Here is a 26,004-nt window from a genome sequence, read left to right as displayed (position 1 = left end):
CCTTTGGCTTTCTGGCTCTTAGCTGAGTAGCCAAGATATTTCTCTAGACTGAGATAGTTGGCTTCAGTTCTAATTAATGATCAGTCGTTATCAGCTTAGTTTAGACTTTTTGCTCTCTGACTTTTTGGCTGAATAGCCTAAACACTTCCCAGATCCAAAGGGCTGGCTGAAATTTATGTCCCTCTTTCTGGCACTGTCCTGATAACTCTGATGCTTTCCCGGATCTGCAAAAAGATTTTAATTGTTTACAGTCTTGATTAATGGGCTTGCTGTTGCTTTGATTGCCCATCATTTATAATGATAAGAAACAAAAAAACAAACGGCGTTTTCTATTACTCTCTGGGGCCCCTTGGTCCATCCTTTCTAAGGAGCGACTGTTTTGTTTCCTTCCCTATTTCTATTAAGTTACTAATAATTGCATTACAATTGAACTTTAAACCTATAGCTATTTCCAACTCCCTGCAGTATTTACTGCCCTGCAGAATTCCTCACTGTTATTTCAACGGTCTTTCCCAGAGTTTTCTGGTTGTAGATCTCCAGCCAGCAGCTCACCAAGACAGCTCATATCGGTTCCTTGGTTTCTCTAGCATCTAATCACAAAACCTAGTGAGTCTTGTCTCCTCGTGCCCTATCAAGTAAATGAGTCCCCCGGACTCTGTAATCGTTCTCTAGTTAATTACTTCATTTGGCCGTGTAAACTGCCTATATCCAAAATAGGGCCCAAAGTTCTTTTTTATTCTTATTTCTGCTTATCAACTTGCTGCCTAAGTTCGAGTTCGTGTGGGGGTTCTGGGTACCCACTAGTGTAGTTGTAGATCTAGTTGTAGATGCTGTTGACGATGGTGTTAACCAGCACCTGGTTAAGGGAGTGTAGGATACCTCTTCTCTCTCTCTATCTGCTTTTCTTGTTTCCAAAGGAAAAGAAAAAAAAAAAAAAAAAAAAGAAAAAAGGTATTTTGAGGAGGTGGCACTGTAAATTTTTTTTTCTATTTCTAAAATGATGTTTGCTCATTCTGGTTTCATATAACATTTTCTTGGCAATGATGCTAGAAGCTAGTTTGTGCTCCGTTATATTTGTGTCTTAAATCAACAGAGACCTGTGCCTACAGTTCATTAGTTTCTGTATTCCATTTCAAATAACTCTCTGCATTTTCTGTTTGATGGTAATAGAAATTTCACACATGGTAGAATCGTCTTTCAATATGCTCCCCCTCCCCGACTTCCCTTCTCAAGAAGGTGTAAGTTTGTTTCCTCCAATTGCGTACTCTTTGATCTCTCTCTCCTGAACCCTTCCCCTCCCTTGCCTCTTGTCCAGTCTCTCTCCTCCTTTTTGTGGGTCTTTGGTCTTTGTCTTTAAGTCCTCTTAGTTGCCCCACCTTCTGATCCTTTGCCACCCTGAGGGCCCCCGGTCCTTTAAGCAACGCCACATACGGACTGGGTGCTTGTCTCTAACACAGTTGTCTCGCCAGGGTTGGGATTGATGTTTTTTTGTTTTTGACACTATCCTACCAGCCCACTAGCACCCCACATATCCCTATTTATTCCATACATGTCTATGGTGTGTCAAGTTCTATGCCAGGCCTAGAAGACGCAGTGATGATGAAAGTCACAGACAATTTCAATTCCCAAAGCTCTGACAGGCTCAACAGTACTTAAAAGGAAGGACTTGCTGGTTCATCCAACCAGTCAAAACAAAGGCAAACAGTCCTCTCCTTCCTGGCTCTTCATTGCCTTGCTAATCATCTTTCTCTTAGCGCTTGTTCTTCTTAAATTATCATTCTTAAGTAATGATCTACAGAACAAACATGCCAATGTTTCAGCAGCTTAGAACAACTAAGCCATAACCCTAGGTCTCCCATGCATTTGCAGCTCAGCAGGTCTTTTCTGTGAAGAACTGTGTCAGGCTGGACGTCAGGGTCGGCTCAGGGAATCTCTGTTCTCGGACTCACAGTGACCCACGGTGACCTACAGAAGGCACTGGGAGCTCTTCTTACAGCAGTGGGTAGACGTTCCAACAGTGTACTGACTCCATTTGGAGCCATCCCATGACCATGCTGAACCAATGAAGTCCGATTTCCTTCCATCACACAAAGGACTATCTGCTGAGAATCAGTCACTCCAACCCAGATCCTGTTTCTTAAAGGAAGAGCCAACCAGTCAGTAAGTCCTGTCAGGGCTTTACCTCTATGTAGAGCCTATCTCCTGCCAGCCAGTGACTATGCCGTTTAGAATGGATCTTAATGCCATGGCTCTTTCCATAACAGTTCCTGTCAAACATTCTCTGGAAGATATCCTTTAAACTCCTTCAGATATATGTAGGAGTCCCAGAAGTTTGTTAACAGTCAAAATGCTCTGCTGGTTGTGCCTTTTATGGTCTCTCTCTCTCTCTCTCTCTCTCTCTCTCTCTCTCTCTCTCTCTCTCTCTCTCTCTCTCTCTCTCTCTCTCTCCCTCCCTCTCTCTCTCTCTCTCTCTCTCTCCCTCCCTCCCTCCCTTCCTCCCTCTCTCCCTCCCTCCCTTCCTCCCTCCTTCCTCATTTCATTCTTTTCCTCTTTTCTCCTGTCATTCCAAGGTTCCAAGGAAGGAATCACAATACTTTATTCTGGTTTTAGCTTCCCTCCCTCTAGTGATGAATGACGGTGAACATATTTTCATATCTGTTATCTTCTATACAAAGATTTCTTTTGATGAAGTGTTACAACTTGCCACACATTTTAAAACCAAGTTGCCTTTTTTTATTGCCCAGTTTTGAAAACTTTGAATCTCACGAATACTGGTCCTTTGTCTTATCCGTCCTCCTCAAATGCTTTCTCAAGATCTGTGGGTTGTCCTTTTGTCCTGGTAGCAATGCGTTTTGCACAGAAGAAACCTTATTTTTCAATTTTGACAAGATCCAATTAATCAATTTTTCTCTCTTGTTTTTTAACTGAAAATAGCTTGGATTTTTTCATACATTCTATTCTGGTTCTGGTTTCCCTTCTCCCAACTCCTCTCAGATCTTCTCCATCTCCCCACCCACCCAAATCCACCTCTCTCTCTCTCTCTCTCTCTCTCTCTCTCACACACACACACACACACACACACACACACACACACACACTGGAAAATAAACAGGCATCTAGAAAAGGCAATAAAATAAAAACAAACAATCCAGAATAGGAAAAAAAAAAGAGCCAAAGTAAAAAGCATAGAAGACATAAATAGACATGACAATACACACATTCACACAAATAGAAATCCCATAAAATACAAAATTGGAAACTATAATATATCAGCAAAACCCAAGATTTTTTTAAAAGCCCAGACAAAGCCCTATGAGATTAAAATCAAAAATAAAAAAACAAAAATCTCCAAATATACCCTTGAGTTCATTTGTGTTGTCTGTCCACTGCTGGGAATGGGGACTTCTCTTAAGTGTGGTTTGTGTTGGAGAAATTTTTTGCTCTGTGAACAGTTCTCAGTTGGAGGTAGCTTCTGGGTTAGGAATGGGGGATTGTGCCCACTTTCTCTCTCAGTGCTGGGACCCCATCTAGCTTAGACCTGTGCATGCTACCTCAGGGTCTGTGAGCTCATTTGTGCATCAGTCCTGTTGTGTCCAGAAAGCCTTATTTCCTTGGTACCCTCCCGTCAGTGCTGGCTCTTCCAATCTTTCTGCCTCCTCTTCCACAGAGTTCCCCAAGCCCTGAGGAGAGGGATTTGATGGAGACCTCCCCTTTAAGACAGAGTGCTCCGAGATCTCTCACTATCTCCACGTTGTCTTGTGTCTGCATCCATTCCCATCTACTACAAACAGGAGCTTCTCTGGTGATACCCAAGCAAGACGCCGATCTGATTCCCAGGCTGGCATGGCCTGCTACGACGTCCCAGGTAGTTGAGTGTCTTTAAGTATTGGCAGCTGACACAAGGGATGGGGTGAAGGAGGAAGGGTGGTTCCCCAGAGAATGGAGGCGAAGCGGATGGACAGGGCCCTCCAAATGGTCTGCAGAAGCTAGGGATGAGGTCGGAGATTAGGAAAGAGGGCGGGGAGGAGGTGAAGATCGCCTATCTATCTTTTTCCTTCTTGGGGCTCTTGCTTCTAGTATCATACTAAGAACTCTGTGTAAAATAATGTCACAAGGTTCTTTTCTTACCTGTTCTTTTGAAAGTTCTATAATTTCAAGGTTTATACTGAAGTTTATTATTCATTTGGGAAAAAAAAATTGGTATAAAGTGAGATTTAAGTTCTTTCTTTCTTCCTTCTTGCCTTCCTTTCTTTCATTTTTTTTATACCATATTCCCTTTTGTGCTCTTTATAAAACACAGCACAAGCTATGCTTGAAAGGAGAGAATGAAGGAGGCAGCCCCCCCCCCCTTGCTCACACTTCAGAGTGAACTGACTAACAGGCAAAGAATCTTAGTGAAGCAGATAGGAATTTCACTCATTGTCACATTGTTTCTATGAATCAAATTAAACCTGACTCCCAGAGCACATACAGTAAGATAGCAAGAAATTTAATTAACGTGGTCCAATTAGGACAACAGAGAGATAGGTGGCAGCAGCCTTTGAGAATGTGGCTTGATTAAAGGTCACTTGGAAATTCAGTTGAAGTAATCCTGAAATGGCCTAGGTAAGAGTATTCTGGAGGGAGCCAGACTCTCGCTTGGTACTGGTTAATGACAGATAAAGGTGGATGTAGGGAATAATCTCTTCTGTACTATGTGTCATTCGACATCTGAGAGAGAGAGAGAGAGAGAGAGAGAGAGAGAGAGAGAGAGAGAGAGAGAGAGAGAGAGACTGGGGAAAGTAAGATTCCCCACCAGGACTCAGAGGAAGGTAGACTAAGGAGAGGTAACTAGCCATGCGGCAGACATAGAATAGTAAAAACAAGTTAAATAAGCTACAAGTTGGTGGGAACCAGCCTAGCTTATGGCCTCTGCGTTTAATAAATAATAAGCCTCCAAGTCATTCTGGGGCAACCGGAACATGGGTGGAAAAGCTCACAGTTACAGATGAACTTGGGAAGTCTGAGGGAGTCTTAGGTCCCATGGACCACTTGTTCCTTGTGAGTCCAGCCATCCAATGACAGCAGCCACTGGGGAGGTTGCGTCTGGAATGGGAACGCATGCAAGTTCCTTCTGAGTGTGCATCTGGTTGGTGCGTAGCTGGAGAAGATTAGATGAGGGAAGAGAGTACCACCTCTCTTCCCTTCCAGACCTTGGGCAAAACTCCTTCCTGGGCTGCCCAACTGCCTGAGAAATCCGAGCTCACCCATCACAACCTCCAGCCAGGACCCACACTGCTCGTTCACAAGCACTCCAGAGCCCATGGCTAACATGTTGCCTGCGTTCAAGTGAAGTCACTTTTTCTTGACGTGTCTCCTTTCTTCTACTGTTGTAATTAATATGAAACCTCCTCTGTAAAAGGAGGCCCACAGAAATAGTTGGATGGTCCCACACACGATCTTTTCAGGACTCTGAGAGGACAGTCGTGTGGTGAGACCCCTTGAGCCTCCCAACTGTGGCAAACAGTCTTGTTGCTGAAACTGCAATGCAATTGACAAAAGATGTGATTCTTTTTTTTTTTTTCTGAAGGAGGAAGAAAAAAACAAACTCTAAAAAAAATTTAAGAGCTGACTCATAATTGTTATTTACTTTGGCTTTTTAAATTTGAACATTTTAATTGCTTACTTTACAAATTTAAGAAAGTAAAATAATAAAGGCAGATTTACAACTTCGCTTCTGCCTTCTAAGGACTGTGCCTTGTGATGTCTCTAAGGTGGGGAAGACACGCGTTATTCTTGCCCGCATCCTCTCTTATATCCAAGTTTCTTTCTCATCCTATGTGTGCCCTTGACCATCCATTAGTGACACTTAATTAGTGCAACCTAGGCAAAGGGTACACAGAGTGAGAGAGAAGTCTTTCCAACTCCCAGTCCTTGGGTATTTAAGGATGGTAAAAACCATTCCCCAGGAGAAGCCAGTGGCTAACTGTCTTAGTTAGGGTTTTACTGCTGTGAATGGACACCATGACCAAGGCAGCTCTTATAAGGACAACATTTAATTGGGGCTGGCTCACAGTCAGAGATTCAATTTGTCATCATCAAGGTGGGAGCATGGCAGCATAGGCATGGTGCAGGAGGAGCTGAGAGTTCTACATCTTCATCTGAGGCTGTTAGGAGAAGACTGGCTTCCAGGCAGTTAGGAGAAGGATCTTAAATCCCACACCTACTCCAACAAGGCCACACCCACTCCAACGAGGCCACACCCTACTCCAACAAGGCCACACCTACTCCAACAAGGCCATACCTATTCCAATAAGGCCACTCCTATTCAAAAAAGGCCACACCTACTCTAACAAGGCCACACCCACTCCAACAAGGCCACACCTCCTCATAGTGCCACTCCCTGGGCCAAGCATATTCAAACCACCACACTAGCCCTTCAAGCCTTGAAGGTGAAAGCCAATCTGAGGTAAAAGCACACGCTAATCACTCCCTCTCGTCCTTCATTCACTTCCTCAGGCTCACCAAGTCCTTCCCAGCCCTCAAGTACATTGTCTGTCCCACAAGAAACCTCTGCTGGCCCCCAGCTTCTTGGCATCTTTCTTGAGAGATTTTCCTGACAGCCAGAGAAGGCCCAGGCCTCCCAGCTTTGTTTTCTTTGTTCCTCGTGGCTCATATCACAACTGGGGGGTGGGGGAGTTTGGGGGGAAGGGCAGTGTCTGCATATGGAGAACAGAGTCAACCTCTGGTTTTGTTCCTCAGTTGCTATCCACTTTGTTTGTTTTTAATAGCTTTGAGTATGGTGGTTTTTTAAATAGCTGTTTGGGGGGTACATTTTTAATTAACACATAGTAAGATCACCATTCCCTTTCCTCCCTCAATTTTTGAGACAAAATTTGAGGCTGGTGATTCAGAGAAGCTGGCTGACCGGTTGTGACCCAAGGACCTGTCATGTTCACATCTCTAGTGCTTGGATTTCAAGCACCCACCACCATAGCCAGCTTTTTTAAATATGAGTTTCTGGGGGGGTGAAAAGTGAGCTTCTCCTGTTTGCAAGGTAAGCACTTTACCAATGGGACCTCCGTGTCCGCCCACATCACGATTTCCTACAGTCCCCTCTGCTTTCATTCCATTTTGGCTTGATTTTTTTTTATCTCCTGGACTCTTCCAACCCGTTCCCCCATCACGGTGGTGAGCACCGAGTGTCGGGACTAACTCTTGCGTAGATTGGCTACAGTTCCTGGAGTCAGACCCAGTGCACAGTAAACACCTGGCAGATAAACAAATGTCCTCTCCAGAGGGGTCTGCTGCCCCGGGATGCTCTGAAAGGTTCTCTCTGCTTGATGCCAAAGTCTGCTCATGGGGCACTCACTCTCAGGAAGCTTCTAAGATCATGTCCCGGGGAAGCTGCCCAAGGAGACTTTGCAGGAACAGAACAAAGTCGTCTCTGGATAATTTCCTCAGTGAAGGGGGTTGGCACGATCTCAAAATGAATCAGGTGTCCAATACACAGAACTCAAAGGTCACCATTTTTATTGACAGCTCTTATAAAATGACCCATAACTCAGGAAGCCTTGGAGACACCCTGCCACCCTTAGTAAGGCACAACACTGGCCTTATTCCACAAAGAGAAAAATTGATGCTCTGCATTCTTGGGGCCAAATCCACTGAGCAACTGCAATAGGCAATGACTTTCATCTTATGAGCATGCGTGTGTTTTTCTTAAGGAAACATTTTAAGTTTTTCCAAGGCAGAGACTTTACACCGTCGTCTTTACATCCCTCACAATCCTGAGCATTTGCACAGTCAAATACAGACATAAAAGACGCGTGGCCCCTTAGTTATACCTACATGTGCTCTGTTATTGGGAGGAAAGTCTTACTGGTAGGTGACATGTACAAAGCCCAGAGGACTACAAAAAATAACCCTCTTCTTCGTGAAGCCAGTTTATCAGTCCAGAGAGAACTCATCTTGGCTGCTCATCAGAAAATGGCACATCTTGTCTGACTGTGCCTTCCTCTGTTCTCTTGGCTCCTTTTCCATTTCCAGCCCTTTTTTTTTGGGGGGGGGGTGGAGTCACCTTCATCCTAGACATCAACACGCCATCTTTGCCATGTGTTGCAGGTATAGGCTTTTAGCTTCTTTGATTTTTCAGAGTATAGTATGTGTGAGAAGGCATCCGGATTGGATTCAGCTGTCTAGAACACAAGCTTTCATAGTATTAAAGAAGGTTATTTATTTTCTACCTTCTAAAGAAGCGGAAAGACATCCAGGGTGATGTCTTAAGGCCAAGGCTTCTTCACGTTCTTGGTTCCAATATCCTTAGTGCATTACTAGTGTTCACGCTGAAAACCTAACTGCAGAAGCAATCGTGTAGAGAGGTGGGGCCTTTAAGGGATGATTAGGGCACGAGAGCAGAGCCCTCATGACTGATTCATGTCTTTAACTCAGGAAGTGGGCTCCTAAGTAAAGGATAAATATCCTCTCCCCCTCTCTTTCTCTGTGTCTCTGTGTCTCTGTGTCTGTCTGTCTGTCTGTCTGTCTCTCTCCTTCTCTCCTCCAGGCCATGGTTACATTGTATGACTGTGTCAGCCAAGAAAACAAACAAACAAATGAGAAAAGAACATAGACAGCATGTTACTCAGAAGCTCAGAGCTTGGAGGTACTTCTTAAAGTGCAGATTCATGGTGGATACCAAGAACCCTCACTTCTTTTCCATCAGTTTGCTTTATATTTTGGAAACAGGGTCCCACTACGTAGACCTAGACCTAGATGGCCTGGAGATCACTGTGTAGACCAGGCTGTCCTCAAACTCAAGAGATCTACTTGCACTGGCCTCTCTCAAGTGCCGGGGTTAAAGTTAGCATCACCACACCCAGCTGAACATCTGTATTTCTAATAAGGCTTTAGGTGATGGTGAAGCTTAAAATCATATGGATATTATTTGGAGAGCCACTAGTATGTTCTTCTAGGCAAGGTAAGGCTTTTTTGTTCTTAGCATTTTAATATTGACAATCATTTACTTTAACTTCAATGTATCATTTCACTAAGAAAAAGCACTAAACCTTTAATCTCTCAAAGAGACATTCACCATTAGAGACAGGAAGGAGTCAAAAGAGAGGCGGTGTAATGGAGAAAGGAAATCACATTCTGTGTGTAACAATCATGGTTCCAAGTGTATGCTCACCCACCACTGGTGAGCTAGACCACCTCCCCACAAGGCGTAAACACAGACTTCAAGCTGCCAGTTTTAGCAGCATCAATTCTTTATGCCCATTGGAAAGCTGCAAATAACTAGGTGCTAAATGCCAGTTGGCTGAAGGTCCCATAGAATTAGGGATTCTAAAAGCCACAGAACGGCCTTTGCTCTGTCACTGATGGAGCAAGACAATGAGGTGAACCAATCAGAAGGTAGAGAGGTGATGTGTAAGGGTGCCCAGCCCGGGAGTGTGGAGTGGAGCTGGACTCTAAAACTTGCCAGCAGCACCAGGGCAAACAGGGTCAGGATTCACCCAGCCTAGAAATCAGAGTCCTGTACACTGAGCGCCTAGCCGCCTGACACCCCTCCCCCGCCCCTTTCTCCCCTGCTTTCCTCATGGTTTGAGGGGATCTGTTTTACAAAATTTTGCTGAGTGAAGGAAGGAAAAGAAAAGAATTTTTGTCTCCGTTTCGGCTTAAAGAAACAAAGATCTACAAATCCTCGGAGAATAAATGTGGTAGAGAGAGTGCAAAGCTAACGAAACCCAGGGGGGAACTGAAAGCTTGGGCCAAACGAGGGAGAGGCAGAAGTGCTCGCCCCCTCTTGGGGCTGTTTAACACATGAACCCCACACACACTTTTTTCTTGTTACCTGGGGAATTTTGGGTTTGATTTTATGGTATAGTTCCCACACAAACCATTCTCCTGGTGGGGTCTGATTTGAAAATAATGCTTTGTTTTCCAAATCTCTCTCTCTCTCTCTCTCTCTCTCTCTCTCTCTCTCTCTCTCTCTCTCTCTCTCTCTCTGTATACTTGTATGTGTACGTGCGTATGCTCACACTTTTTTGAAATTGCTTGTTGTCCAATCAAGGGTGAGTTAAGTTCTTTGCTATCTTTCTCGCCATAGGATTTTGTACTCCAGCAGGTGCCCGGTGGCACTTCTAAAGTCTATATATATTTGGGAGGAAAAACATCAGTTTTTTAAGGAATCGCAATTACAGCATAATTCTAACCCGACACTTCTTCTGGCAGCCACATCAGTAGGGGCTCTCACGAAAGTAAGGAACCTCTGCATCCTGCAGACCTCGGCACAGGGCAGAGGATGGCTCCAGACGCACAGCGCACAGCCGTCGTCCTTTTCTGTGTCAGCCCCTTCATGCAGAGCCAGGATGGAAACTGAGCTTTGAAATCAGAAATGACTTGGTAGTCACTAACAGCAGCCTTCCAACCGCCTTGCTTGTAGCCACGCCCCTTTGATGCTTCTTTACCTACGCTAAATAATCCTCACAAAATACTGAAACTTCCTGAATGTTTTAGAAGCTTGGGTTTGTTTGTTTGTTTGTTTGTTTGTTTATGGTCAGAGTCTCGCCGTGTAATTCTGTATGTCCTGAAACTCTCTATGCAGGCCAGAGTGGTTTCTCTCTCAAAGAGGTTCATCTGCCTCTGTACACACCTGGCTCGAGCTTCCTTTTTAATCAAAGCACTGTTTACTTGGTCCCAGACACTGTCTGGGGTTTATAAGGGAGGAGAGTATTATAGTCACCACGTCTATCTGTGCTTACAGGTGTGTTCCACCACACACCATTAATTCAGTATTAGATATGGAAGTGGGGGCTGTCTGCCTGCTGGGCAGGCACTCTGCCCTCGGAGCCACACCCCAGTCCTTAAGGAACTTTTTGAAGAGAAAGCTATAGTGTGCTGATGGCCTCAATTCTTTAGATTTTGCTAACAGCAGTAAATTGTAGGATCATAATGAGTGAAATTCTATAAATCGTACTCGAATAAACTTGGAAAATGTTAATGAGGAGAAACATAGGAGGGATTGAAATTTACAAGACATAAAATGAACTTTAAAAATGTCTTACGGTCAAACAGGACTGCTGGCCCCTGCCATCTGGGAGTACAGGCTGGATCTCATCCCATCCCGAGAGAGTCCTTGGCTTCACACCGTGTGGGGTAGAGGAAGGGCACGATTCTGCAGAGCAGCCTTTCTCACTCACTGATTTATTCCCTGTGATGCTAGACAGTGGTAAAATCCTATAATAGTAACACTGGGAAGGCCCTCAAGGACCATCTTCTGCAGACATCTCACTTAAAGGAAGCTTGATGGAGACTCAGGAACTTCCTAGAACGGACTTACTCAAGGTATCTAACCCAGTTAACATCCAAGTGCCCTCACTTCTTACCCACAGTTCTCCACTGGGCTCTCACCACCTTCCTCAATTTTGCTCTTATTTAAAAAATGGGGACAAGGATATTGGGTACCAGCTGCTTCCTGAGGCCCTGTGGCGATTACATGTAGTAAATGATGGGGAATTACTTTCAAAAAGCAGGGTCCCTCTGCCACTAGGATGCTTTCAACTCACAAGTCAACTGCAGGGTGGTGTAGCTTAGAATGCAGACTCAAGACCTGTAAGATGCACTTCCAGGAAGTAGTAGGGGGGAAAGTGCCTTCCATCAACAGTGAGATAGGATCAGGCGGCGGGAAGTGGTGAGCAGCTAAGTGTGGTTTCAAACTCACTTCCCTACTCTCCTGGCACCGTTCCTACCTCCAAAGCATCATTACTTTCCTACTCTCCATCACTCTAATGAAACTGAAGACAATGTAACTGACCCTGTGTCCACTGATCTTCCTTCAACAACCAAGATGGGGAAAGGGGGCGTGGCTATTTGTTTTAGCTATTGGTAACAAAAAAAAATGTATTTATTTTACCTCTACTTTGAAAACCTATCCATTCTTGTTGGGATGCCGTAAAGGACCCTGTGTGTCTGTAACACCTGGATCTCCAAGACTAATCTATTCAGGGTATCCTGGGTGTATTCGTTTCTGCTAACTGCTCCCTTTGGACCTTGGTCTTCCCTGAGCCTCTGACCGCCCACCCTGGGGCAGGCCTCACTGAGAGCCCTCAGTGAAATGAGATTCCAGCAAACCCATCTTGCTGCTGGCCCCGGGAAAACACCAGGTGCACAGCCAGGCTCAGATGAGATCTGGGGAAAACACTTATAAATCAAGCCTAGCTGGGGAGTGAAAAGAACAAGCTAGCTGAAAAACTAAAAACAATGTTACCGAGAAATGTTAAATCACACTGGCCCAACAGCGGGCTAATTGCAGTGATCGCTCTAGAACAAAGGCAGAGTGTTAAGTCGGAACAGCAATGAGTCAGTCTTCCCTCCTGCATCCCATAGCACTTGAGTATTGGTCCTGTTACGGTGATGTGTGTTGTAAAGGTTCTTCCCGGTTTTCCCAGCGGCCAGTTGCTTTATGAATTTGCCCCGATTTTGTTGTTGTTGCTGCTGTTGTTATTTTCTTTGTTGATGTGTTCTGATTTTTAGTTCAATGTTTAGTCTTTTTGTTGTATCCAGAATTTGAGTTTTATTTAGGAGGTATCTTCTTATATCTACTTTAGAGAATACTATCTATATTTCTTCTAACATTGGCGGGTTTCATTCTTCCACCCATTTAGAGTTTATTCTCACATATGGATACCTAGTGGTCCCCAAGCTGTTTGGACACAAGTTCATGTTTCAACTATAATTCCAACACTTGGGAAGAAAATCGTTGAGTTTGAGACCCTGTCACAATGACACAGAGAGGGAGGCAGAGAGATGGCTCCACCCATAAAGGCACTTAGCAGGCAAGCATGACAATATGAATTTAACACCCAGTACCTGTGATGGAAAGAAAAGCCCATCGCTGTACAGTTACTCTCTGATATCTATGTGCTCCTGGGCGTGAGTGCGCACGCACAAACACACACATACACAATTTACAAATGTACAAAAAAGCGGTAGATAAAATTGAAAGAAAGCATGTTCACTTTTGACCCAACCTTGGAAAAAGCACCTTGATCATGGACTTAATTCCCACAAGCATTTATTCCCGGATTTTCTGTTTGCTTCTATTTATCCGCCTATTCTATTTATATTCTCTGTTCCAGTCTGATTCTTTCTTAATTACAAAAGCTTTATATTATATTCAAGAGGCTTGACAGTTGGTTTATTTGAACTAGTATTTTCTAATCTTATTTATATGGGGTGGCTTTTTTTTTTGCTTCTTTATTTGCTTTTTTATTTGTCTATGTAACCCCTACTGCCAGACAAAGCCTTCTGATGCTCTCTTCCTATTTTTCCTATCCATAAGAACGAACATCTTTCCATGTGTTCAAATTTATTTTTCTGTCTTTCAGACGTGCTTTGAGTCTTTCCCACATGAAACGCTCACATGCATCCTGAAGCTATCCTCTAGCAATCAAACATCTCTCCTGGTGCTGCGTCTATGGATCTTTGAAGCCGAGTTGATCTTGGTACTTGGGCTCTGCTTCTGAATAAAGATTATAACCTGTGATTTCCACCTGGATCTTGTTTCCTCCTTGCCAGGCTCACTCACTTCTTGAGCTGCATTTGAGAGCATCACCACTAACCTGTTGGGAGAGAGAGAGAGAGAGAGAGAGAGAGAGAGAGAGAGAGAGNGAGAGAGAGAGAGAAACAGAGAAACAGAGAAACAGAAACAGAGAAACAGAGAGAGACAGAGAGAGGGAGGGGAGAGGGAAAGGGAGGGGAAATGGGAGTGGGAGAGGGAGGGGGAGGGGGAAGGGAAAGGAGGGAGGATGAGAGAGAGGGGGAGGGGGCAAGTGCAGTGGTTCTCAGGTTTACACAGGATGACACAAGAAAGTGTTGAATAAGGTCTTTGGGTCTCAGCAAGAAAGTCTCCACATATGTCTGAGGCCAAAAGATAAGAAATTACAAAACTCATATTTTGAAACCTGAAATTGGATTTAACTGCTTTGCTTTTTCTCCCTCATTGTGACATCTCAGACAGTCTTCTAAATTCTCTGTCCTCCATTTGATCTGATACAACCCGTGAGGAACGGAATTCCTAAATCCCTATGATAAACTCTCCTTTCCTAATATTTCTCTAATACGTTCACGATCCAGACTCTACAAGGACACAGGAATCTCTCATAGGCGGTCATCAACATGGCTGTATGCAAGCCAGGTTCAAGACAGCTGTGGTACACATCTCAGAGTGCACACTTCAATCCAATTTCAGACTTTTCTGGCTTTCTTGGGTAGTTATTGCTTAGTCCTGCAGAGACCTAGGCCAGTCTTTGGAGTTTACTTCAGGCCAACCAGCTGCCCTCTGGTTAATACCTATCTTCCAATGGTACTATGATCCTATTTTGGTGTGGGGTGGGCATCTGGACGGGGTATCCCGAAGCCCAGGCTGTCCTCAGACTAGCCGTGTAAGCTGAGAAGCTGGAGATAACCTCGAACTTCTCATTTTTCTGCCTCTAGCTCCTGAGTGCTGGAATGCCAAGGACCAGCCTTGGCTTGGAGAGGGGTTCTAAGGAAGGCGTGTTCGGGATCGGCAAAAGTGACGACTCTAAGTCAAGTTGTGGGTGCAAGCTGACAGCCTGTGTTCGGCTCGAGACAGCTTTCTGAAGATCACCAGATAGCCCAGCTCTTGCAGACCGAAGGCCAGTCTTTTATTTACACATCAGTTCATTTGTCCGTCCCCAGGTTCCCTTTTGATCATCATATATGACCTTAGCACTTTTTGACTCCTAGGAAAAGACAGCAAGCACAGGTTTTTGTTTGTTTTTGTGTTTTAACATTGTGAATGAATTCAGAGATTGGCCTACCTTTGTAAACACAGACAATAAGCTAGCTGGGTGAGATCCAGCTCTGAGGTCACCATTCCCACTATACCTGGGCTAAAACTAGCTTTGTCCCAGGCCGATCTTGAACTCAGGAACCTGCCTGCCTTTGTACCTCTCTGACCAGCTGGCCTATTAGTGCATCTGCCTTTGTTCTTTAGATCTGTGAAGCCCCACATATAATTCATATTGCATCCTTATGTTTTGCACAGTTGAGAAATTATATATGTTTGAACTCATGTTTTCAGAGCTCTTTTCCATAGCCTTAGATGTTGTCATAAAGATCTTAGACACATCCTCAACTCCTGTTCTCTTGCTGCTTCTAATTCTCATGGAGTCATTAACTTAGCAGGGAGAGTATCCCTTAAAGGGGGAACATGAAGTAGATTATGTATGTACATTAGTATACAAACCAGCCTTACACCCTCAGCAACCATCAATGCTCCTGGAGGCCCATACTGCTGGCTCTGCCCCAGGGATGAGAATCATGTCACAATCGCCCCTTGCATGGCCATGCAGAACTCGGCACTGGAAGTAGAGTCCTCCACCTCCACTGTGCTTGTGGGGTACTGGGGATCAAACTCGGGGCTTTGTCTAAAGCACTCTGCAGACTGAACATTGCCATCCCCCAGCTAACTCTTTTCTTCTTGATTTCACATTCTCAGTTACAGCCTTGTTGATGGTGGTAGTAGTATTGGCAGTTTTCTTGGGTTTTTTTAGGTACAAAATCCGAGTAATGTTCTATTTGGTCTAGAGGGAAAAGAGTACATCTTATCAGAAAAAAAATAGAAACATCTAGTCCCCTGTGTTTGCAAGTAAACCTAGAAATCCATAACTCCATCATTTGTTTGAGGCAGAGTCTCTCTCCCAGACTGACCTGGAATTCTCTGTGTAGCTCAAGCTGCTACACAGCCTACTCCTGCCTCTATCTCTCAATGCTAGAATATTTAGGAATATCACTCCAGTGCTCTTTCTCAGTTTCCCTGTGAACCCAAATAAGAACAGATTTCACCCATGCCTTCCCCAGGTCACCTTAGTTCACTTTCTTGACAAAATTCTAGGAATCTCAACCTTTATATCTTTATTTTTTAAACTAACAGTTGAGCAAAATGTAAAGAAAAAGTCAATAGGGTCAAAAGATAGAGGGAAGGTGAAACCCAATAAAGACCAGAGGCATTCAGGGAGTCTCCAAGCTTCTTTTTACTTCTTCTCAAGACAGATGACAGAACTGAAGAGCCCATGTATACATGTGTCCTTCTCCAGACGGGATTTCTCTCAGGGAAATGAGTGAGGGTTTGCCTGAGCTTGCCCTCCTTGTTGGGCAGGTAGAGGCCTCATTTTCAACGGTTTGCTCAGCTGGGAGTTTAGAGGGGAATACCTATCATGGCCTATGTTCCCCATAGGTTCATGTTTTGGAACACTTGGTACTCAGCTGCTGGGAGGTTATGGAATCTGTAGGAGGTGGAGCTTGGCTGAAGTAGGCCCATCATGGGGGGGATGGGGGGAGGCTGGTTTCCAGGTTTTACAGCCTGACCCCATTTCTTGGTCTCTTTCTTTCTCTGTTTCTTCTGTATGCCTGAAACATGATCTGTCAGATCCAAGCCAGTCCCATGCTCCTGTTAAACCAGGCCTTCTTCACAATAGGGCTATATCCATTCTGGAACTGTCGGCCAAAGAACCCACTTCTTTCCCAGCCTGCTTTTTTGTCAGGGAATGTTATCTCAGAAATAAAAATGTAAGTAAGATACCACTAGTTATTTACTCTTTTTATATTACATTTTTATTGATTGTTAAGGTCCTGCATATTGAGTCCTTTCTTATCCATGAGACTTACATTCAAAGACTCCTAGAAGATACCACAAATAATATTGAACCTTAGCTATGCCTTTTTCACTATATATGCACATCTATGATGCTTTTCTAAATTAGACATAGTGAGCGAGTAACTACAACTGATAAAAACACTTAAAACAATGTATTATAATAAAATTACTTAAAACTTATGAATTCTTTTTTTGGGGGGGGGTTGATTTTTTTTTCGAGACAGGGTTTCTCTGTATACCCCTGGCTGTCCTGGAACTCACTTTGTAGACCAGGCTGGCCTTGAACTCAGAAATCTGCCTGCCACTGCCTCCCGAGTGCTGGGATTAAAGGCATGCGCCACCACGCCCAGCTATGAATTCTTTATTTCTGGAATTCTCTTAATTTTTGGAGTACAGTGAACCTTGGGTAACTAAAACTCTGGAAAGCAAAATGACTGATGGTAATGGTTTACATAGTTTACATGTTAATTATATATAATTTAGAAAGCACATAAATATTTAAAGAGAATGAATACAAGTAGTGACTATCCTCAACATGAAGTTGAAACATTGGCACATTTTCTCCTATTCCCTTTTAATCTCTTTATATCAACACATTTCCCAGATAGGTATTCTACAATGTGTGCTGTTTTACATCATCTTTTATTACAATTGACAACAGAATTATATTACCCAAATTGTTAAGTGTATTGGTGATGACGCCCTAATTCTTCCCTCTTGGAGTAAAAATATACTTTTATTATTATTATTATTATTATTATTATTATTATTATTATTATTATTATTATTATTTTAACGGGAGTGCCCAGTTGAGACACTTTGAACTTCCAGAGAGACTGTAGAATTTTAGAAAGACTTTGATACTTTGGAGAAACTGGATATGTCAGGGATGCTTTGAACTATGAAAGAGACGTTGGACAATTTAGAGAGACTGAGTTTTTTAGAATGTTTGAATTTTTTAAGACTGGGACTTTTAAAAGTTGGAAAGTTTTACACATGTTAATATGAGATCTTGGGGACAAACAAAAAAGGAAAGGTTATGGCTGAGTAAGTGATATGCTTGTGTCACGTTGACAACAGGGCAATGGTGTTGGTTAATTTTATGTCAGTGTGACAGAAGAGAGAGTCATTTGGGAAGAGTGACTCTCAGTTGAGAAAACACCTCCATAAGATTGGCCTCTGGACACATCTGTTATGTATTCTCTTAATTAATGACTGATGTGGGAGGGTACAGCCCACTTTGAGTGGTGCAAACCCTAAGCAGGTGTTCCTGGGTTATATAAGAAAGTGGGCAGAGCAAGCCATATGGAGCGAGCCAGTAAGTAGTAGATCCCCATGGCTTCTGTTTCAGTTCCTGTCTTCAGGTTTCTACATTGAGTTCCTTCCCTGACTTCCCTCAGTGGCAGGGTGTGACTCAAGAATTGTAAAATTAAGCAAACTCTTTCCTTCCCAAGTTGCTTTTGACCCCAGTGCTTATCACAACAATAGAATCCTAAGTAAACTTTAAGTAAATTTCAAAATAATAAAATCTAAAGACTGAATATATATATATATATATATATATATATATATATATATATATATATATATATATATATAGAGAGAGAGAGAGAGAGAGAGAGAGAGAACAGTTGGAGTCTACTTTAACTATTTTCCTATTGTTGAACATTTGGAAGATTTTTTTCTTATAACAAATAATATAACAATAAATATTTCCATCCATACATTTAAAATTGTTACATTTATTTATTTTTCATGTTGAGGTGTGGGGGGACATGGCTGGCAACCATGCAGAGGTCAGAGGACAGCTTTACAGAGTCAGTTTTCTCCTTCTACAGTTTGAGTTCCAGGAATCAATTTCAGGTCATTAGGCTTATTGGCAGGGCCTTTACCTGCTGAGCCATCGCTCCAGCCCTACTGTTCATATTATTTTAAGCTACGATAAATTTCCTGGAACGAATTTCTAGAAGCACAGCGATGGTGTTAAAAGTTTCACTTTAGATCTGGCCAAATTGCTGTTTCAAAATCGCAAGCCCCACCACAGAGCAGGGTGTGCCTGTTTTCACAGAACCCGGATGCCACACAGTGTTGGCGTTCATTTTCATTTATCAGTGGCATCTCCTCATGATCGTAACTGACATTTTTTTGTTCAGTGAAGTTGGGTCATTTTTTTCACACGTTGTAGGCCACTGAACTCCCGTCCTGGGGGACCGTCTGCTTCTGCAGTTTGGCAGCTAAACTTTCTTCCAAACTTTTGTTCCTCTCCTGAGGATCACAAAACTTCATACAACTTTAGTTCAAGCCATTGAGTGTTTTCAGATGGTTGGTTGCTTTTAACAGAGCAAATTGACTCCAAAAATGTCATTTCACTTTCAGTTTTTGACAGAGAAAGGCTACATGTTCAGCTCGATGCTGCCCGGACTCTTTCCTAAAACCATAACTAAAGTTATCTTAATTGTCTCTCTGCATATATTAAAACACACAGTAGCCTACAGTTTGCAGTCCATAAATCCAAAGCTCTTGGAAACAAGCTTTTTTTGTAGGCCTCTATAGGCCTAATTAGGACTATATGATCCTTTTTAGGTACTGAAGAGAGTGAGGAAAAACAGTCCGGGTGAGCACAGGTCTTTTGACAGCAAGCTTCAACTTAACGCGAAGGCCAGAAAAATCAGGACAAATGTGTCCTTAAGTGCCTGAGTGCCCTCCCACTGTTTCCGTGATAGGTGATGATGAGATTATTTCTATGCTTGGGCACACTTTGCAGTAGCTACGAGAAGTTAGTAATCCCATAGGAGAAGTGGAGAAAGCCAGTGGATTTTAAGTTTATAGAGTCATTTCACATCTGCACGTTGGCCCTGAATAGCAAGTAGCTTTTGTTCAACATTTTCCATTGACAAACATTTCCTTACCCCGAACCTCATTTGGTCCATGTAACAACTACAGGGGATGTCTGTTCTCGTCACCCCACCTTGTAGAGATGAGTTGGCAGCTGTCTCCAAGTGTAGAGCTAGTGCTTCAGTGTTCAAGCTCCTGGCTTCTGCCCAGAAATGATTTCCAACTCCATCTTATCACCCTGGCATTTTATCGATTTGATGCTCTTTACAAATGTCACAGAATCAAGGCTAGAAGAAAGAAGAATAGTTACAACCAAAGAACGGGTACAACCCAGGCCATCCCCTTACTTGATGGTCAGTAGAGAGAAAATGACAATTTTGGTGTGACCTTTCCAATGAATAGGCGCACCAGTGTATTCTGAATAGTCATCATGATCAGCCCATAATATTTATCTCATCGTGACCAGCCCTTCACGTTATTTGATTCCCGTGGGAGATACTGGTGTTTCCTTTTTCATTCGGCCTGTGTAGTTTGGGTTTTTACGGAACAACAGTCACTGTTAACCATGTGAAGTGCTTGCTGTAGGCTCTGTAAGTCATAGACTCTCAGAATGAAACTGCAGAAGACCAGAGACATGACATAGGAAATCAGCGCTACTTCCAGAAGAATCTACTACTTCTTTATTACCTACCAGACCTGAGGGGCTTTTGAGGTTGAAAAGAAGAGTAAAAAGACATTTTAACTGAAGTTTGGACAAAGATGGTGCTAATGATGAATTTTAGCTTGATCATTTTCACTGTGTGCTTGGGGGCTCAGTGGTGAGGAAGGATGGGGCAGCAATGTTGAACCCCTATGGATACACTTGTGCAGATTTCCTAGACACAAACGTACTTCCTGGGAAAAGGTATTTGGCCCTCCCTTCCCCCCCCCCCGCCGTCCCTGTCCTCAATATCAAGATGATACCAAATAGCTATTCCTTCTTGATCTTGCCTGAGAGCGCACTGCTCCATGGTTTATGCGTGGAAGACCTCCATCAAAATTCTAGTCTCCACCAAAACCTAAAAGACCACGAGTGAGCCACTAGTGAGATCCAAGGCAAGCCTGTGCCTGGTAGTGGACAGTGGGTTAATAACCACTAGGGGGCGTGGGATCTCTGTGTGTCCCAGGCTGCTTTGCTCTGAGCACTACTTCATGGAGCAAGGTACAAGACTGGGACAGTCATATGACTAGTTCTTTGAAAGGAACTCATGAACTCTTATTGCTATGATTCTCGAGGAAGAAGAAGGTTCAACCTACCCTCAGGTAGACATGAGATAGATGTGTGGGTGTGATATTTCACGGTTATTTCTTCTCCTCCTCTTCCTCCTCCTCCTACTCGTCCTCTTTCTTCTCTTTATCCTCTTCCTCCTCCTTCTCTTCCTCTTCCTTCTCTACTCCTCTTCCTCCTCTTCCTCATCCTTCTCTTCCTCCTTTTCTTCCTCCTCCTTCACCAACACCAACACCAACACCAACAATAACACCACCAACACCCCTTTCTGCCTGGGTAAATGGCACCATCATGAACTTCCCAAGAAAACCTCCAAGATGAGAGCAGATAATACAGTGCCAGGGCCTCTGTGGCCATCATGACCAGCAAATCGATAATCCTCAAGAGACAAGAAGGCAGTTGGGTTCAACACAACTAAGAAACTGGTGTGGGTTCAAACTTTGGGTGTCTGACCCCAAGTAGTTTATTTGGTGAGAATGTTTCTGGTGCTAATTACTTCAACCCTACGTGTACAACAAAACAAAGTAAGCTACAGAAAGGGAGTAAGGTCAGAGGTAACTTCATTGAACTTCTTTGTAAAGTACATGTAACGCCTTTCATAAAGATACTTTCTATAGAAAGTATCTTTGACTTAGAAAACCAAGTTATGATAAGATTCTTAGGGAAGATCCAGTGTGATCTCCAGCCACACCGTGCCAAGGGCGCCAAGCAAGGCTACACTGCACTCCCAAAGTTCTGAGCAGAAGTGGGCACAGCATTCCTTCCCTTGAAGGAACAACGCTGTGTGCTAACATTCCAGATTTCCCTGGAGCTTATCTGTGAACACGAGGACCTCTACAGCAGAAACCCCAGGCTGGTTCTGCATCCTGGCTCCTGTTCACGTCACCCACTGCTTCCCGCTAACTGGGAAGGTTCCGCATCTGTCCTCAGCAAAGACGAAGTCTCTAGAACTTAGAACTTTCTAATTCTATGATTTAAAAAAAAAGTATTTGAGAAAAAGCTATCTTTCTCCCCCAGTCGAATAGCAAGAACTATGCACGTGCTCACCGCTCCTTATCTTGTAATCTATAACACAGAAGTTAGTTCTTATCCCAGCATATAGAAACATAAAGTACAAGCAAACTGAGGAAGACTCTTGCTAACTTGGACAAAGCAGGGAGAAAGCAGCAAGCCAGCAAAATGCCTTCAGAGCGGTCAATTTCAGACACACAACGAGGGTCAAATACTATCTAAAGTTATCATGGGTATTTTGGTTGGAAATGCTAGACAGTTACTCTGTTAACTTTATATCCATTCCCCCACTCTTTATAGCAGCTAAGGATAGAATATTCTTTATGAGTCAATTTAAAAGTTTTCGAATTTAAGAACATCGCTCCAGACATTCCAAAGAAATCACCCCACTTATAGTAACATAAGAGTACACAAAATTGACTTTCTTTAAGCTGCCACTCATTCACTGAGATTGGAAGGTTTCCAGTGTCTTATAACCCAAAGATAATGAAGAGAGGGAAGCATGCAATTTGTATTTATACTCACACAATGTTTTTAGTATGAACACGTGAGACTGAATTCGGTCTAGTTTGTGTATGTACCTTTATTGGGAAGGTGAGCTTACCGTGGACTTTTCAATGGAGTGACCGCACAAATGTTCTTCACACCCCATTCCGGTCACGTTAAGCATCTCTGTCACTTCGCATCCTGTTGAAGTCTGATTAGCAGAATGTCTCGGAAAAATCTGTAAACCAAGAAAATTTAACAGTTGGTCCCTCTTGATGATCAATTAAGTAGCTTCTATGACTAATCACTCTATCGCCAACTTTATGATTATAATTTCCTCCAAGAATCTTAGTTACAGAGTTTTTAATTTTTTTTAAAAAAAGAAGCTCTTACTCTGTGTATCCATTTACAACTCTACCCCTTGCAGCAAGCGAGTGTTTATGGAGAGAGGGATGAGAGGGCCCCCCAAAGAAGTTGCTTCCTTTGTTTCAATGGAATCGTTTCTCACTTCACCCCTCTTTTTAATTTGTAAAAACCCCTATCTATACTGAGTTTTAAACCCTTCTTATTTACCCCCTCTTGCCTATCTGTAGTAAGGAGCTTCACTAACACATCACCTCACTGAGCTGGGAAGTGATTTTAGAGCTGACTCTTGTCAGCATGACGAACGCAGCACACCCCCACACAAGTTTAAACTGAATGACAGTGATGGGTAGCAAAATGACCTGGGAAACCTGTAAATGGAACGGTTTTCTGATAAATAGGCTTCAAAGATTAGCTAGCAAGTCAGTTATATGAAACTCAGAATACATTGTCCCAAATACATGGCTTTATTCTTGGCAAAGATTCCTAGCCCAGACGCCTAAGATTCCTTCCCCATAACCTATACTTTAGTATACTTACATCCCATTCTGGATGAGCCCCTCAGCTAGGATCCACAGACCCCTAAGCAACCTCCGTGGATTGCTTTCCCATAAGGAAAATCTCTATTTTAGCATGGCATGGCATCCAACCCTTCAGTGCCCCAGTGCAGGATTCTGAACCTTCTGGAATAGTGCTTAAGACCCAGGTCACATTGTAATCATATGGGCAATTTTAGTTTAGTCTACTTTACGAGGGACATATTAATACCTACCTTTTGAAGAATAAACAAAAAGAAGAAATACATTCAGTAAAAGGTTTGTCTCAGAAGAAATGTGATCATGATTATGATAGATTATGATAAAAATTACAAAGACTTTGAGCAGTAGGCCCCTGTGAGCCAAAGATAAAGGAAGAGTGGAGGGAACTTGTCTGATATCAAGTTCATGTCTGTGATATATTAATTGAGATGATGTGTAGTGAGTGTGTGAGTTTCCTGAGTTAAAACAGAAACGTATTATCTCATTTCTCCGGAGGTTAGAAGTTGAGCACCAAGGCGTGGGCAGGGTTGGTTCCTTCTGAGGGCTGAGAGAAAGAATCTGTTTTGTGATAGTAACTAGAACCCTAATGGCTTCCAGCATCTCTCGAACTGTATACAGCTGGTGCTCTCCCTTGTCATCATGTCGCCTTCCTTTTGTGTCTGCTTCTCTGTCCAGTGCCCCCTCTATATAAAGACTCCACCATATTAGATTAGGACATAACCTCCTTATTATCCATGAAGATTCCTAAATAACACCCCAACTTCGAGGGATTAGGGAATCAGCTCATGACAGTGAATATGTGAACCATTCACTGAGCATTTTATGGATGTCTTGGGCCAGACTTCAGGACAGAGAAGAAGGAGTGGGTGCTCCCGTGTAGCCTCTGGCACCAGCACAGGGCAGCTTGCCTGGACATCACCCTTGCACGCAGTAGGGATGCCTTTTTCCCTTTCTGGGGTTGTGACGATACACCAAGAACAAAATCAACTTATGGAAGTTTATTATGGCTTACGGTTCCAGAGGGTGAGAGTCCTTCGCGGTGAGGATAGCATGGTAGCAGGGAACCAGACCAGGATGATGTGAGAGACCACATCCTCCACCATAGCATGAAACACACAGAGAGAACTGGAATATGACAAGGCTGTATACTCTCAAAGGCTATGTCCAGCAAAGCCACACGTCCTAAACCTCCCCAAACAGTGCCACTGACTGGGACCAAGTGTTCAAATACCCGAGCCTGTGTGAGCTGTTTCTTATTCACACCACCACAGGGGGTAAACAAAGGAACCAGATTTCTCCAAAACTGGCAGTCAGGTCATCCAAAGCAGATGTACAGATGTGAGCTTCAGATTCCATTTGCTTTCAAACTTTTCCTTCTCTGAGATAACTGTTTTCCTCTCTGAACAGCTTGGACACCTTAAGAAATGACGAAGGGCTGCAGAGGTGGCTCAGTCATTAAAGAGTAGGCTCACAACCAAAGAAATGACTTATACCCTTTCTCATTACAGCAGTCCTAAATGGACCCTTATAATATTCAACACCTAATAACAATTTTATAGCATCTGAGATTTCATCAATTTCTCAAAACTCCTCAAAGTGAAATTAATTTTATGCACAGTTAAACAGTTGAAGCAAGCCCACATACCTCAGCACTTTGGAGGATGAGGTCATCCTGACATCTAACAAATGACATGAGGGTGCCCTAGGTCCTTCTAAGTTGGGAATCAGAGCTAAACAACACGTCTGGCCTCTTCAAGGAAAACCAACTCTCCCTGGTGACTCATTCACCACCAGGAAGTAAATTCCCCACTGGGAGCCTGTGTCTCCACAAAGTTCGGTCTGTGTTTCTCCCAGGCAGAGGGTAATCTGGGGTCACTCTTCCCATAGGCACACACCCCTCAGGTCCTAGTAAGGGGGTGCAGTTCTTCTATAACAAAGCTGCTCCAATCCCCTAGGGTAATTCTTGGGATCTTAAAACAAGCACCGCCCTCCGGCTTCAAGCATTATCTTATGTAAGGCAAACATTCAGGTTTCTACCAAGCCAGTGTATGGAGACTATAAGAACAAATGTCCTTTAACAATGCTAGGCTTCTTCCGCTCTCTGGTCCAGTGAGCTACCTCTTATCCTTCACATCCACCTAAGTAACTTTTAGAAACGCACAAATAACCGCCGTCTTGGCGACTTTCATCCCAAAATCCCAGTCATTTCTTCTGTAGCTTCCCATCTGTGCAGATGCTTGACCCATCATCCCATCCTCTCCAGACAGTGTAAGCTTCAGAGGTTGTAAGAACACTGCAACACTCTTTCCTGCTTGGTCTTGATACCACGCTTAGCGCCAAATAGATGCTCACTGAGTCTGTCTGGAATAGTTTAGATCCTAAATGGCAGGCAGGTGGACCTGTGCCCTCAGAGTCCTGTTGACTGGCGATCAGGGTGTATCCTAGATCCTACTATACCTGGGATCTGGCAATAAAAGATGGACCTGAAAAATATGACTTTCCTGAATATTCACTCTGGCCTGAATAAACAGAAGGAGCCCTGGGAATTATCCCGCAAGGCTGATTTAGTAGCATCCCTGGCACTGCGTAAAATTTCGGGAGACTGATGTCCTCAGCACAGATGCTGTCTTTAAGAACTTAACACCAGGACAGACCTTCTGGGGCTAACTCTGTGGGAATGAAGCCCTTTTTGTGTCGTGGGTGATGTATGAGCTGATGGCTCATGAAAGGTGGAACTCAGACTTAAGTTATCAGACTTTTTTCATTTCTGAGTTATGGCTCGGCAAGCAGACTTGACCGATTCCAGCCACGGGCGAGGGCTGAGCAGTCCGTGGGCTTGTTTATGT

The sequence above is a fragment of the Mus pahari genome, chromosome 13, assembly GCF_900095145.1.
Source record: "Mus pahari chromosome 13, PAHARI_EIJ_v1.1, whole genome shotgun sequence".
In the NCBI taxonomy this organism is placed as follows: Eukaryota; Metazoa; Chordata; class Mammalia; order Rodentia; family Muridae; genus Mus; species Mus pahari.
This window is presented reverse-complemented; position numbering follows the sequence as displayed.